This window comes from Pelobates fuscus, chromosome 2 (assembly GCF_036172605.1).
Source record: "Pelobates fuscus isolate aPelFus1 chromosome 2, aPelFus1.pri, whole genome shotgun sequence".
In the NCBI taxonomy this organism is placed as follows: domain Eukaryota; kingdom Metazoa; phylum Chordata; class Amphibia; order Anura; family Pelobatidae; genus Pelobates; species Pelobates fuscus.
The window spans coordinates 353,768,190-353,781,156 of NC_086318.1; the positions used below are offsets into that span (position 1 = coordinate 353,768,190).

A 12,967-nucleotide genomic window follows, 5' to 3' on the forward strand; every position below is an offset into this window, starting at 1 on the left:
GCTGGTCTACGTTCGTCCCCAAAGTCACACATTTCATGACTCCATCGATAGGAATGACCCTTGCCTAGCACCTGTCTTCTCTTCATCCACACTCAACAGGGCTGAAAGAACATTTGTGGTGGCTTTTTCAAAATTCCATGGTGTTCATTAGTAAGTGCTAGCGACCACCCAGCTATTCCTAAGGTTTGGTCTGATTGTCTCAAGCGGCAATTCACTGCCTTGATCCAGAAAATCTTTTTTTCCCAGAAATTCAATCAAACGTTACGTTCTGTTGGAAGACGTAATATAGGTCTCCAATTCTTTATTTCTTCCATTGCATTGAAGCATACAATAAATCAAAAGAAGTCAGGATAAAAAAATGATGAAAAAAAAGCTGAAAAGTTAAAATAAAAAGTGAAATTCTGGCTTAAAACTGGTGTCCAGAAAACATAGATAATAAAAATGATCAAGCCTAGGAAATGATTGTCGCTGCCTGCTTGATGCGGAAAGTAAGAGCCAAAGAAGACGGGTGCCGTGGCTGAAATTATCCTTCATCAGAATTGGTGAAGTTCTCTATTTTTGTCAAACAAGCAAACACAGGGGAAAGCGCGAACGCAGTCCCCCACTACCATAAATTATGCAGTCGAGTTTCCCACATTTGAGGAAATCGCAGAGGTCAACTGGTACGGAGTGCAATGAACCAGCCTCACTCTGGGAGAGCCACCTTAGGGATCATGGCTATTGCTCCCCTGCCAGGTAAGTATGACATGACGGGTACATTCAAAGGCACGCCCGCTGGGAAGCCTTTCCTTTAGGCTATGGTGAAATAATAAAGCAAGTAAAAAAAAAAAAAAAGCAAATAAATAATCCAAATGATAGAAGGCTACAAAAGATTACCAAACCTCGTGGCTGATCGTTGTTTTCCTTAGCTACCAGTAATTTTAGTGCCTTCAGGTGGTTAGGTGTGAATAATTGAGCTGGATTCAGGGTGCGAAGGAGCAATTTGCATAAAGGCAAATGCTAGGCCAATGAGCCGAAGGATGGGAATTCGTAGCATGTAGTGAGAATAGTGTGCTGCCGGAAACAAGTGAATTCAGTGGGAGAGAAAGGTAAAAGGGAAATGCTAAGAAGCCCGCGGAAGGAATGGTGCAACAGAGCTCAGGAAGAAACGGGAGTCACGTAAGACACGCCCTAGACATGGGGCGCCATAAACTTTTATTAAACCAATCTTTCAGTCTCCTTAGAGCCTGTCAAAAATTGCCAATGCTGACTGTATTTCAAGTCATCATGGCGGGGTATTGGGTAAAGTTTTCAATTAGCAATAATCACGCCTCGGATTGACCTCATGGGCTACGATACTGCCACTGCGCAAAGCTAGCTGTTCAAGTGGGCCAGCTTTTAAGAGCTACCACGTAAGGACACTTTAAGACAGCGGTGAGAAAAAGTTCATGACCATAAGCCATTGCAAAGGATTATGGGAGGCAATATTCTAATTAGGCCCGCTTCCTCCTACAGGGAAGCTTAAACCCCAACAAATTCCTCGGTCTTCTTATATGGCATCTTGGAATGGTTCCAAACCTATAACAGAGAGTGAGGGCAACCATATCTTGCAGCAAACCTTGTACAATTTTTTTTCTCACTTTGGAAACAGTTTTGCCAAGATTCTACTACAGCAGCCATTAGGCAGAGTACACAATCCGCTGGTCTACGTTCGTCCCCAAAGTCACACATTTCATGACTCCATCGATAGGAATGACCCTTGCCTAGCACCTGTCTTCTCTTCATCCACACTCAACAGGGCTGAAAGAACATTTGTGGTGGCTTTTTCAAAATTCCATGGTGTTAATTAGTAAGTGCTAGCGACCACCCAGCTATTCCTAAGGTTTGGTCTGATTGTCTCAAGCGGCAATTCACTGCCTTGATCCAGAAAATCTTTTTTTCCCAGAAATTCAATCAAACGTTACGTTCTGTTGGAAGACGTAATATAGGTCTCCAATTCTTTATTTCTTCCATTGCATTGAAGCATACAATAAATCAAAAGAAGTCAGGATAAAAAAATGATGAAAAAAAAGCAGAAAAGTTAAAATAAAAAGTGAAATTCTGGCTTAAAACTGGTCTCCAGAAAACATAGATAATAAAAATGATCAAGCCTAGGAAATGATTGTCGCTGCCTGCTTGATGTGGAAAGTAAGAGCCAAAGAAGATAGGTGCCGTGGCTGAAATTATCCTTCGTCAGAATTGGTGAAGTTCTCTATTTTGTCAAACAAGCAAACACAGGGGAAAGCGCGAACGCAGTCCCCCACTACCATAAATTATGCAGTTGAGTTTCCCACATTTGAGGAAATCGCAGAGGTCAACTGGTACGGAGTGCAATAAACCAGCCTCACTCTGGGAGAGCCACCTTAGGAATCATGGCTATTGCTCCCCTGCCAGGTAAGTATGACATGACGGGTACATTCAAAGGCACGCCCGCTGGGAAGCCTTTCCTTTAGGCTGTGGTGAAATAATAAAGCAAGTTAAAAAAAAAAAAAAAGAAGAGCAAATAAATAATCCAAATGATAGAAGGCTACAAAAGATTACCAAACCTCGTGGCTGATCGTTGTTTTCCTTAGCTACCAGTAATTTTAGTGCCTTCAGGTGGTTAGGTGTGAATAATTGAGCTGGATTCAGGGTGCGAAGGAGCAATTTACATAAAGGCAAATGCTAGGCCAATGAGCCGAAGGATGGGAATTCATAGCATGTAGTGAGAATAGTGTGCTGCCGGAAACAAGTGGATTCAGTGGGAGAGAAAGGTAAAAGGGAAATGCAAGGAAGCCAGCGGAAGGAATGGTGCAACAGAGCTCAGGAAGAAACGGGAGTCACGTAAGACACGCCCTAGACATGGGGCGCCATAAACTTTTTTTAAACCAATCTTTCAGTCTCCTTAGAGCCTGTCAAAAATTGCCAATGCTGACTGTATTTCAAGTCATCATGGCGGGGTAGTGGGTAAAGTTTTCAATTAGCAATAATCACGCCTCTGATTGACCTCATGGGCTACGATACTGCCACTGCGCAAAGTTAACTGTTCAAGTGGGCCAGCTTTTAAGAGCTACCACATAAGGACACTTTAAGACAGCGGTGAGAAAAAGTTCATGACCATAAGCCATTGCAAAGGATTGTGGGAGGCAATATTCTAATTAGGCCCGCTTCCTCCTACAGGGAAGCTTAAACCCCAACAAATTCCTCGGTCTTCTTATATGGCATCTTGGAATGGTTCCAAACCTATAACAGAGAGTGAGGGCAACCATATCTTGCAGCAAACCTTGTACAATTTTTTTTCTCTCTTTGGAAACAGTTTTGCCAAGATTCTACTACAGCAGCCATTAGGCAGAGTACACAATCCGCTGGTCTACGTTCGTCCCCAAAGTCACACATTTCATGACTCCATCGATAGGAATGACCCTTGCCTAGCACCTGTCTTCTCTTCATCCACACTCAACAGGGCTGAAAGAACATTTGTGGTGGCTTTTTCAAAATTCCATGGTGTTCATTAGTAAGTGCTAGCGACCACCCAGCTATTCCTAAGGTTTGGTCTGATTGTCTCAAGCGGCAATTCACTGCCTTGATCCAGAAAATCTTTGTTTCCCAGAAATTCAATCAAACGTTACGTTCTGTTGGAAGACGTAATATAGGTCTCCAATTCTTTATTTCTTCCATTGCATTGAAGCATACAATAAATCAAAAGAAGTCAGGATAAAAAAATGATGAAAAAAAAGCTGAAAAGTTAAAATAAAAAGTGAAATTCTGGCTTAAAACTGGTCTCCAGAAAACATAGATAATAAAAATGATCAAGCCTAGGAAATGATTGTCGCTGCCTGCTTGATGTGGAAAGTAAGAGCCAAAGAAGACGGGTGCCGTGGCTGAAATTATCCTTCGTCAGAATTGGTGAAGTTCTCTATTTTTTTCAAACAAGCAAACACAGGGGAAAGCGCGAACGCAGTCCCCCACTACCATAAATTATGCAGTCGAGTTTCCCACATTTGAGGAAATCGCAGAGGTCAACTGGTACGGAGTGCAATGAACCAGCCTCACTCTGGGAGAGCCACCTTAGGGATCATGGCTATTGCTCCTCTGCCAGGTAAGTATGACATGACGGGTACATTCAAAGGCACGCCCGCTGGGAAGCCTTTCCTTTAGGCTGTGGTGAAATAATAAAGCAAGTTAAAAAAAAAAAAAAGCAAATAAATAATCCAAATGATAGAAGGCTACAAAAGATTACCAAACCTCGTGGCTGATCGTTGTTTTCCTTAGCTACCAGTAATTTTAGTGCCTTCAGGTGGTTAGGTGTGAATAATTGAGCTGGATTCAGGGTGCGAAGGAGCAATTTGCATAAAGGCAAATGCTAGGCCAATGAGCCGAAGGATGGGAATTCGTAGCATGTAGTGAGAATAGTGTGCTGCCGGAAACAAGTGAATTCAGTGGGAGAGAAAGGTAAAAGGGAAATGCTAAGAAGCCAGCGGAAGGAATGGTGCAACAGAGCTCAGGAAGAAACGGGAGTCACGTAAGACACGCCCTAGACATGGGGCGCCATAAACTTTTATTAAACCAATCTTTCAGTCTCCTTAGAGCCTGTCAAAAATTGCCAATGCTGACTGTATTTCAAGTCATCATGGCGGGGTATTGGGTAAAGTTTTCAATTAGCAATAATCACGCCTCGGATTGACCTCATGGGCTACGATACTGCCACTGCGCAAAGCTAGCTGTTCAAGTGGGCCAGCTTTTAAGAGCTACCACGTAAGGACACTTTAAGACAGCGGTGAGAAAAAGTTCATGACCATAAGCCATTGCAAAGGATTATGGGAGGCAATATTCTAATTAGGCCCGCTTCCTCCTACAGGGAAGCTTAAACCCCAACAAATTCCTCGGTCTTCTTATATGGCATCTTGGAATGGTTCCAAACCTATAACAGAGAGTGAGGGCAACCATATCTTGCAGCAAACCTTGTACAATTTTTTTTCTCTCTTTGGAAACGGTTTTGCCAAGATTCTACTACAGCAGCCATTAGGCAGAGTACACAATCCGCTGGTCTACGTTCGTCCCCAAAGTCACACATTTCATGACTCCATCGATAGGAATGACCCTTGCCTAGCACCTGTCTTCTCTTCATCCACACTCAACAGGGCTGAAAGAACATTTGTGGTGGCTTTTTCAAAATTCCATGGTGTTCATTAGTAAGTGCTAGCGACCACCCAGCTATTCCTAAGGTTTGGTCTGATTGTCTCAAGCGGCAATTCACTGCCTTGATCCAGAAAATCTTTGTTTCCCAGAAATTCAATCAAACGTTACGTTCTGTTGGAAGACGTAATATAGGTCTCCAATTCTTTATTTCTTCCATTGCATTGAAGCATACAATAAATCAAAAGAAGTCAGGATAAAAAAATGATGAAAAAAAAGCTGAAAAGTTAAAATAAAAAGTGAAATTCTGGCTTAAAACTGGTCTACAGAAAACATAGATAATAAAAATGATCAAGCCTAGGAAATGATTGTCGCTGCCTGCTTGATGTGGAAAGTAAGAGCCAAAGAAGACGGGTGCCGTGGCTGAAATTATCCTTCGTCAGAATTGGTGAAGTTCTCTATTTTTGTCAAACAAGCAAACACAGGGGAAAGCGCGAACGCAGTCCCCCACTACCATAAATTATGCAGTCGAGTTTCCCACATTTGAGGAAATCGCAGAGGTCAACTGGTACGGAGTGCAATGAACCAGCCTCACTCTGGGAGAGCCACCTTAGGGATCATGGCTATTGCTCCTCTGCCAGGTAAGTATGACATGACGGGTACATTCAAAGGCACGCCCGCTGGGAAGCCTTTCCTTTAGGCTGTGGTGAAATAATAAAGCAAGTTAAAAAAAAAAAAAAGCAAATAAATAATCCAAATGATAGAAGGCTACAAAAGATTACCAAACCTCGTGGCTGATCGTTGTTTTCCTTAGCTACCAGTAATTTTAGTGCCTTCAGGTGGTTAGGTGTGAATAATTGAGCTGGATTCAGGGTGCGAAGGAGCAATTTGCATAAAGGCAAATGCTAGGCCAATGAGCCGAAGGATGGGAATTCGTAGCATGTAGTGAGAATAGTGTGCTGCCGGAAACAAGTGAATTCAGTGGGAGAGAAAGGTAAAAGGGAAATGCAAGGAAGCCAGCGGAAGGAATGGTGCAACAGAGCTCAGGAAGAAACGGGAGTCACGTAAGACACGCCCTAGACATGGGGCGCCATAAACTTTTTTTAAACCAATCTTTCAGTCTCCTTAGAGCCTGTCAAAAATTGCCAATGCTGACTGTATTTCAAGTCATCATGGCGGGGTATTGGGTAAAGTTTTCAATTAGCAATAATCACGCCTCTGATTGACCTCATGGGCTACGATACTGCCACTGCGCAAAGTTAACTGTTCAAGTGGGCCAGCTTTTAAGAGCTACCACGTAAGGACACTTTAAGACAGCGGTGAGAAAAAGTTCATGACTATAAGCCATTGCAAAGGATTGTGGGAGGCAATATTCTAATTAGGCCCGCTTCCTCCTACAGGGAAGCTTAAACCCCAACAAATTCCTCGGTCTTCTTATATGGCATCTTGGAATGGTTCCAAACCTATAACAGAGAGTGAGGGCAACCATATCTTGCAGCAAACCTTGTACAATTTTTTTTCTCTCTTTGGAAACGGTTTTGCCAAGATTCTACTACAGCAGCCATTAGGCAGAGTACACAATCCGCTGGTCTACGTTCGTCCCCAAAGTCACACATTTCATGACTTCATCGATAGGAATGACCCTTGCCTAGCACCTGTCTTCTCTTCATCCACACTCAACAGGGCTGAAAGAACATTTGTGGTGGCTTTTTCAAAATTCCATGGTGTTCATTAGTAAGTGCTAGCGACCACCCAGCTATTCCTAAGGTTTGGTCTGATTGTCTCAAGCGGCAATTCACTGCCTTGATCCAGAAAATCTTTTTTTCCCAGAAATTCAATCAAACGTTACGTTCTGTTGGAAGACGTAATATAGGTCTCCAATTCTTTATTTCTTCCATTGCATTGAAGCATACAATAAATCAAAAGAAGTCAGGATAAAAAAATGATGAAAAAAAAGCTGAAAAGTTAAAATAAAAAGTGAAATTCTGGCTTAAAACTGGTCTCCAGAAAACATAGATAATAAAAATGATCAAGCCTAGGAAATGATTGTCGCTGCCTGCTTGATGTGGAAAGTAAGAGCCAAAGAAGACGGGTGCCGTGGCTGAAATTATCCTTCGTCAGAATTGGTGAAGTTCTCTATTTTTGTCAAACAAGCAAACACAGGGGAAAGCGCGAACGCAGTCCCCCACTACCATAAATTATGCAGTCGAGTTTCCCACATTTGAGGAAATCGCAGAGGTCAACTGGTACGGAGTGCAATGAACCAGCCTCACTCTGGGAGAGCCACCTTAGGGATCATGGCTATTGCTCCTCTGCCAGGTAAGTATGACATGACGGGTACATTCAAAGGCACGCCCGCTGGGAAGCCTTTCCTTTAGGCTGTGGTGAAATAATAAAGCAAGTTAAAAAAAAAAAAAAGCAAATAAATAATCCAAATGATAGAAGGCTACAAAAGATTACCAAACCTCGTGGCTGATCGTTGTTTTCCTTAGCTACCAGTAATTTTAGTGCCTTCAGGTGGTTAGGTGTGAATAATTGAGCTGGATTCAGGGTGCGAAGGAGCAATTTGCATAAAGGCAAATGCTAGGCCAATGAGCCGAAGGATGGGAATTCGTAGCATGTAGTGAGAATAGTGTGCTGCCGGAAACAAGTGAATTCAGTGGGAGAGAAAGGTAAAAGGGAAATGCTAAGAAGCCAGCGGAAGGAATGGTGCAACAGAGCTCAGGAAGAAACGGGAGTCACGTAAGACACGCCCTAGACATGGGGCGCCATAAACTTTTATTAAACCAATCTTTCAGTCTCCTTAGAGCCTGTCAAAAATTGCCAATGCTGACTGTATTTCAAGTCATCATGGCGGGGTATTGGGTAAAGTTTTCAATTAGCAATAATCACGCCTCGGATTGACCTCATGGGCTACGATACTGCCACTGCGCAAAGCTAGCTGTTCAAGTGGGCCAGCTTTTAAGAGCTACCACGTAAGGACACTTTAAGACAGCGGTGAGAAAAAGTTCATGACCATAAGCCATTGCAAAGGATTATGGGAGGCAATATTCTAATTAGGCCCGCTTCCTCCTACAGGGAAGCTTAAACCCCAACAAATTCCTCGGTCTTCTTATATGGCATCTTGGAATGGTTCCAAACCTATAACAGAGAGTGAGGGCAACCATATCTTGCAGCAAACCTTGTACAATTTTTTTTCTCTCTTTGGAAACGGTTTTGCCAAGATTCTACTACAGCAGCCATTAGGCAGAGTACACAATCCGCTGGTCTACGTTCGTCCCCAAAGTCACACATTTCATGACTCCATCGATAGGAATGACCCTTGCCTAGCACCTGTCTTCTCTTCATCCACACTCAACAGGGCTGAAAGAACATTTGTGGTGGCTTTTTCAAAATTCCATGGTGTTCATTAGTAAGTGCTAGCGACCACCCAGCTATTCCTAAGGTTTGGTCTGATTGTCTCAAGCGGCAATTCACTGCCTTGATCCAGAAAATCTTTGTTTCCCAGAAATTCAATCAAACGTTACGTTCTGTTGGAAGACGTAATATAGGTCTCCAATTCTTTATTTCTTCCATTGCATTGAAGCATACAATAAATCAAAAGAAGTCAGGATAAAAAAATGATGAAAAAAAAGCTGAAACGTTAAAATAAAAAGTGAAATTCTGGCTTAAAACTGGTCTCCAGAAAACATAGATAATAAAAATGATCAAGCCTAGGAAATGATTGTCGCTGCCTGCTTGATGTGGAAAGTAAGAGCCAAAGAAGACGGGTGCCGTGGCTGAAATTATCCTTCGTCAGAATTGGTGAAGTTCTCTATTTTTGTCAAACAAGCAAACACAGGGGAAAGCGCGAACGCAGTCCCCCACTACCATAAATTATGCAGTCGAGTTTCCCACATTTGAGGAAATCGCAGAGGTCAACTGGTACGGAGTGCAATGAACCAGCCTCACTCTGGGAGAGCCACCTTAGGGATCATGGCTATTGCTCCTCTGCCAGGTAAGTATGACATGACGGGTACATTCAAAGGCACGCCCGCTGGGAAGCCTTTCCTTTAGGCTGTGGTGAAATAATAAAGCAAGTTAAAAAAAAAAAAAAGCAAATAAATAATCCAAATGATAGAAGGCTACAAAAGATTACCAAACCTCGTGGCTGATCGTTGTTTTCCTTAGCTACCAGTAATTTTAGTGCCTTCAGGTGGTTAGGTGTGAATAATTGAGCTGGATTCAGGGTGCGAAGGAGCAATTTGCATAAAGGCAAATGCTAGGCCAATGAGCCGAAGGATGGGAATTCGTAGCATGTAGTGAGAATAGTGTGCTGCCGGAAACAAGTGAATTCAGTGGGAGAGAAAGGTAAAAGGGAAATGCTAAGAAGCCAGCGGAAGGAATGGTGCAACAGAGCTCAGGAAGAAACGGGAGTCACGTAAGACACGCCCTAGACATGGGGCGCCATAAACTTTTATTAAACCAATCTTTCAGTCTCCTTAGAGCCTGTCAAAAATTGCCAATGCTGACTGTATTTCAAGTCATCATGGCGGGGTATTGGGTAAAGTTTTCAATTAGCAATAATCACGCCTCGGATTGACCTCATGGGCTACGATACTGCCACTGCGCAAAGCTAGCTGTTCAAGTGGGCCAGCTTTTAAGAGCTACCACGTAAGGACACTTTAAGACAGCGGTGAGAAAAAGTTCATGACCATAAGCCATTGCAAAGGATTATGGGAGGCAATATTCTAATTAGGCCCGCTTCCTCCTACAGGGAAGCTTAAACCCCAACAAATTCCTCGGTCTTCTTATATGGCATCTTGGAATGGTTCCAAACCTATAACAGAGAGTGAGGGCAACCATATCTTGCAGCAAACCTTGTACAATTTTTTTTCTCTCTTTGGAAACGGTTTTGCCAAGATTCTACTACAGCAGCCATTAGGCAGAGTACACAATCCGCTGGTCTACGTTCGTCCCCAAAGTCACACATTTCATGACTCCATCGATAGGAATGACCCTTGCCTAGCACCTGTCTTCTCTTCATCCACACTCAACAGGGCTGAAAGAACATTTGTGGTGGCTTTTTCAAAATTCCATGGTGTTCATTAGTAAGTGCTAGCGACCACCCAGCTATTCCTAAGGTTTGGTCTGATTGTCTCAAGCGGCAATTCACTGCCTTGATCCAGAAAATCTTTGTTTCCCAGAAATTCAATCAAACGTTACGTTCTGTTGGAAGACGTAATATAGGTCTCCAATTCTTTATTTCTTCCATTGCATTGAAGCATACAATAAATCAAAAGAAGTCAGGATAAAAAAATGATGAAAAAAAAGCTGAAACGTTAAAATAAAAAGTGAAATTCTGGCTTAAAACTGGTCTCCAGAAAACATAGATAATAAAAATGATCAAGCCTAGGAAATGATTGTCGCTGCCTGCTTGATGTGGAAAGTAAGAGCCAAAGAAGACGGGTGCCGTGGCTGAAATTATCCTTCGTCAGAATTGGTGAAGTTCTCTATTTTTGTCAAACAAGCAAACACAGGGGAAAGCGCGAACGCAGTCCCCCACTACCATAAATTATGCAGTCGAGTTTCCCACATTTGAGGAAATCGCAGAGGTCAACTGGTACGGAGTGCAATGAACCAGCCTCACTCTGGGAGAGCCACCTTAGGGATCATGGCTATTGCTCCTCTGCCAGGTAAGTATGACATGACGGGTACATTCAAAGGCACGCCCGCTGGGAAGCCTTTCCTTTAGGCTGTGGTGAAATAATAAAGCAAGTTAAAAAAAAAAAAAAGCAAATAAATAATCCAAATGATAGAAGGCTACAAAAGATTACCAAACCTCGTGGCTGATCGTTGTTTTCCTTAGCTACCAGTAATTTTAGTGCCTTCAGGTGGTTAGGTGTGAATAATTGAGCTGGATTCAGGGTGCGAAGGAGCAATTTGCATGAAGGCAAATGCTAGGCCAATGAGCCGAAGGATGGGAATTCGTAGCATGTAGTGAGAATAGTGTGCTGCCGGAAACAAGTGAATTCAGTGGGAGAGAAAGGTAAAAGGGAAATGCAAGGAAGCCAGCGGAAGGAATGGTGCAACAGAGCTCAGGAAGAAACGGGAGTCACGTAAGACACGCCCTAGACATGGGGCGCCATAAACTTTTTTTAAACCAATCTTTCAGTCTCCTTAGAGCCTGTCAAAAATTGCCAATGCTGACTGTATTTCAAGTCATCATGGCGGGGTATTGGGTAAAGTTTTCAATTAGCAATAATCACGCCTCGGATTGACCTCATGGGCTACGATACTGCCACTGCGCAAAGCTAGCTGTTCAAGTGGGCCAGCTTTTAAGAGCTACCACGTAAGGACACTTTAAGACAGCGGTGAGAAAAAGTTCATGACCATAAGCCATTGCAAAGGATTATGGGAGGCAATATTCTAATTAGGCCCGCTTCCTCCTACAGGGAAGCTTAAACCCCAACAAATTCCTCGGTCTTCTTATATGGCATCTTGGAATGGTTCCAAACCTATAACAGAGAGTGAGGGCAACCATATCTTGCAGCAAACCTTGTACAATTTTTTTTCTCTCTTTGGAAACAGTTTTGCCAAGATTCTACTACAGCAGCCATTAGGCAGAGTACACAATCCGCTGGTCTACGTTCGTCCCCAAAGTCACACATTTCATGACTCCATCGATAGGAATGACCCTTGCCTAGCACCTGTCTTCTCTTCATCCACACTCAACAGGGCTGAAAGAACATTTGTGGTGGCTTTTTCAAAATTCCATGGTGTTCATTAGTAAGTGCTAGCGACCACCCAGCTATTCCTAAGGTTTGGTCTGATTGTCTCAAGCGGCAATTCACTGCCTTGATCCAGAAAATCTTTTTTTCCCAGAAATTCAATTAAACGTTACGTTCTGTTGGAAGACGTAATATAGGTCTCCAATTCTTTATTTCTTCCATTGCATTGAAGCATACAATAAATCGAAAGAAGTCAGGATAAAAAAATGATGAAAAAAAAGCTGAAAAGTTAAAATAAAAAGTGAAATTCTGGCTTAAAACTGGTCTCCAGAAAACATAGATAATAAAAATGATCAAGCCTAGGAAATGATTGTCGCTGCCTGCTTGATGCGGAAAGTAAGAGCCAAAGAAGACGGGTGCCGTGGCTGAAATTATCCTTCGTCAGAATTGGTGAAGTTCTCTATTTTTGTCAAACAAGCAAACACAGGGGAAAGCGCGAACGCAGTCCCCCACTACCATAAATTATGCAGTTGAGTTTCCCACATTTGAGGAAATCGCAGAGGTCAACTGGTACGGAGTGCAATGAACCAGCCTCACTCTGGGAGAGCCACCTTAGGGATCATGGCTATTGCTCCCCTGCCAGGTAAGTATGACATGACGGGTACATTCAAAGGCACGCCCGCTGGGAAGCCTTTCCTTTAGGCTGTGGTGAAATAATAAAGCAAGTTAAAAAAAAAAAAAAAAAGAAGAGCAAATAAATAATCCAAATGATAGAAGGCTACAAAAGATTACCAAACCTCGTGGCTGATCGTTGTTTTCCTTAGCTACCAGTAATTTTAGTGCCTTCAGGTGGTTAGGTGTGAATAATTGAGCTGGATTCAGGGTGCGAAGGAGCAATTTGCATAAAGGCAAATGCTAGGCCAATGAGCCGAAGGATGGGAATTCGTAGCATGTAGTGAGAATAGTGTGCTGCCGGAAACAAGTGGATTCAGTGGGAGAGAAAGGTAAAAGGGAAATGCAAGGAAGCCAGCGGAAGGAATGGTGCAACAGAGCTCAGGAAGAAACGGGAGTCACGTAAGACACGCCCTAGACATGGGGCGCCATAAACTTTTTTTAAACCAATC

General features: G+C 42.9%; 15 non-coding genes across 15 annotated transcripts; all 15 read right to left on the minus strand.

The window, feature by feature from the left end:
• Positions 1-576: 576 nt before the first annotated feature.
• On the minus strand, positions 577-743 carry LOC134589904 (U1 spliceosomal RNA). The gene has a single exon (XR_010086909.1). It is a non-coding gene; the product is annotated as a U1 spliceosomal RNA (small nuclear RNA).
• A 471-nt stretch (positions 744-1,214) lies between these two features.
• On the minus strand, positions 1,215-1,355 carry LOC134592300 (U4 spliceosomal RNA). The gene has a single exon (XR_010088946.1). It is a non-coding gene; the product is annotated as a U4 spliceosomal RNA (small nuclear RNA).
• An 898-nt stretch (positions 1,356-2,253) lies between these two features.
• LOC134591478 (U1 spliceosomal RNA) lies at positions 2,254-2,420 on the minus strand. The gene has a single exon (XR_010088252.1). It is a non-coding gene; the product is annotated as a U1 spliceosomal RNA (small nuclear RNA).
• A 477-nt stretch (positions 2,421-2,897) lies between these two features.
• On the minus strand, positions 2,898-3,038 carry LOC134593847 (U4 spliceosomal RNA). The gene has a single exon (XR_010090270.1). It is a non-coding gene; the product is annotated as a U4 spliceosomal RNA (small nuclear RNA).
• An 899-nt stretch (positions 3,039-3,937) lies between these two features.
• On the minus strand, positions 3,938-4,104 carry LOC134590401 (U1 spliceosomal RNA). The gene has a single exon (XR_010087330.1). It is a non-coding gene; the product is annotated as a U1 spliceosomal RNA (small nuclear RNA).
• Positions 4,105-4,575: 471 nt separating this feature from the next.
• Positions 4,576-4,716, minus strand: LOC134592301 (U4 spliceosomal RNA). Its single transcript, XR_010088947.1, has one exon. It is a non-coding gene; the product is annotated as a U4 spliceosomal RNA (small nuclear RNA).
• Positions 4,717-5,615: 899 nt separating this feature from the next.
• LOC134590402 (U1 spliceosomal RNA) lies at positions 5,616-5,782 on the minus strand. Its single transcript, XR_010087331.1, has one exon. It is a non-coding gene; the product is annotated as a U1 spliceosomal RNA (small nuclear RNA).
• A 471-nt stretch (positions 5,783-6,253) lies between these two features.
• On the minus strand, positions 6,254-6,394 carry LOC134593772 (U4 spliceosomal RNA). Its single transcript, XR_010090207.1, has one exon. It is a non-coding gene; the product is annotated as a U4 spliceosomal RNA (small nuclear RNA).
• Positions 6,395-7,293: 899 nt separating this feature from the next.
• On the minus strand, positions 7,294-7,460 carry LOC134590403 (U1 spliceosomal RNA). Its single transcript, XR_010087332.1, has one exon. It is a non-coding gene; the product is annotated as a U1 spliceosomal RNA (small nuclear RNA).
• Positions 7,461-7,931: 471 nt separating this feature from the next.
• Positions 7,932-8,072, minus strand: LOC134592303 (U4 spliceosomal RNA). Its single transcript, XR_010088948.1, has one exon. It is a non-coding gene; the product is annotated as a U4 spliceosomal RNA (small nuclear RNA).
• Positions 8,073-8,971: 899 nt separating this feature from the next.
• On the minus strand, positions 8,972-9,138 carry LOC134590404 (U1 spliceosomal RNA). The gene has a single exon (XR_010087333.1). It is a non-coding gene; the product is annotated as a U1 spliceosomal RNA (small nuclear RNA).
• A 471-nt stretch (positions 9,139-9,609) lies between these two features.
• On the minus strand, positions 9,610-9,750 carry LOC134592304 (U4 spliceosomal RNA). The gene has a single exon (XR_010088949.1). It is a non-coding gene; the product is annotated as a U4 spliceosomal RNA (small nuclear RNA).
• An 899-nt stretch (positions 9,751-10,649) lies between these two features.
• Positions 10,650-10,816, minus strand: LOC134590405 (U1 spliceosomal RNA). Its single transcript, XR_010087334.1, has one exon. It is a non-coding gene; the product is annotated as a U1 spliceosomal RNA (small nuclear RNA).
• A 471-nt stretch (positions 10,817-11,287) lies between these two features.
• On the minus strand, positions 11,288-11,428 carry LOC134592305 (U4 spliceosomal RNA). The gene has a single exon (XR_010088950.1). It is a non-coding gene; the product is annotated as a U4 spliceosomal RNA (small nuclear RNA).
• Positions 11,429-12,327: 899 nt separating this feature from the next.
• LOC134590911 (U1 spliceosomal RNA) lies at positions 12,328-12,494 on the minus strand. Its single transcript, XR_010087766.1, has one exon. It is a non-coding gene; the product is annotated as a U1 spliceosomal RNA (small nuclear RNA).
• Positions 12,495-12,967: the final 473 nt, after the last annotated feature.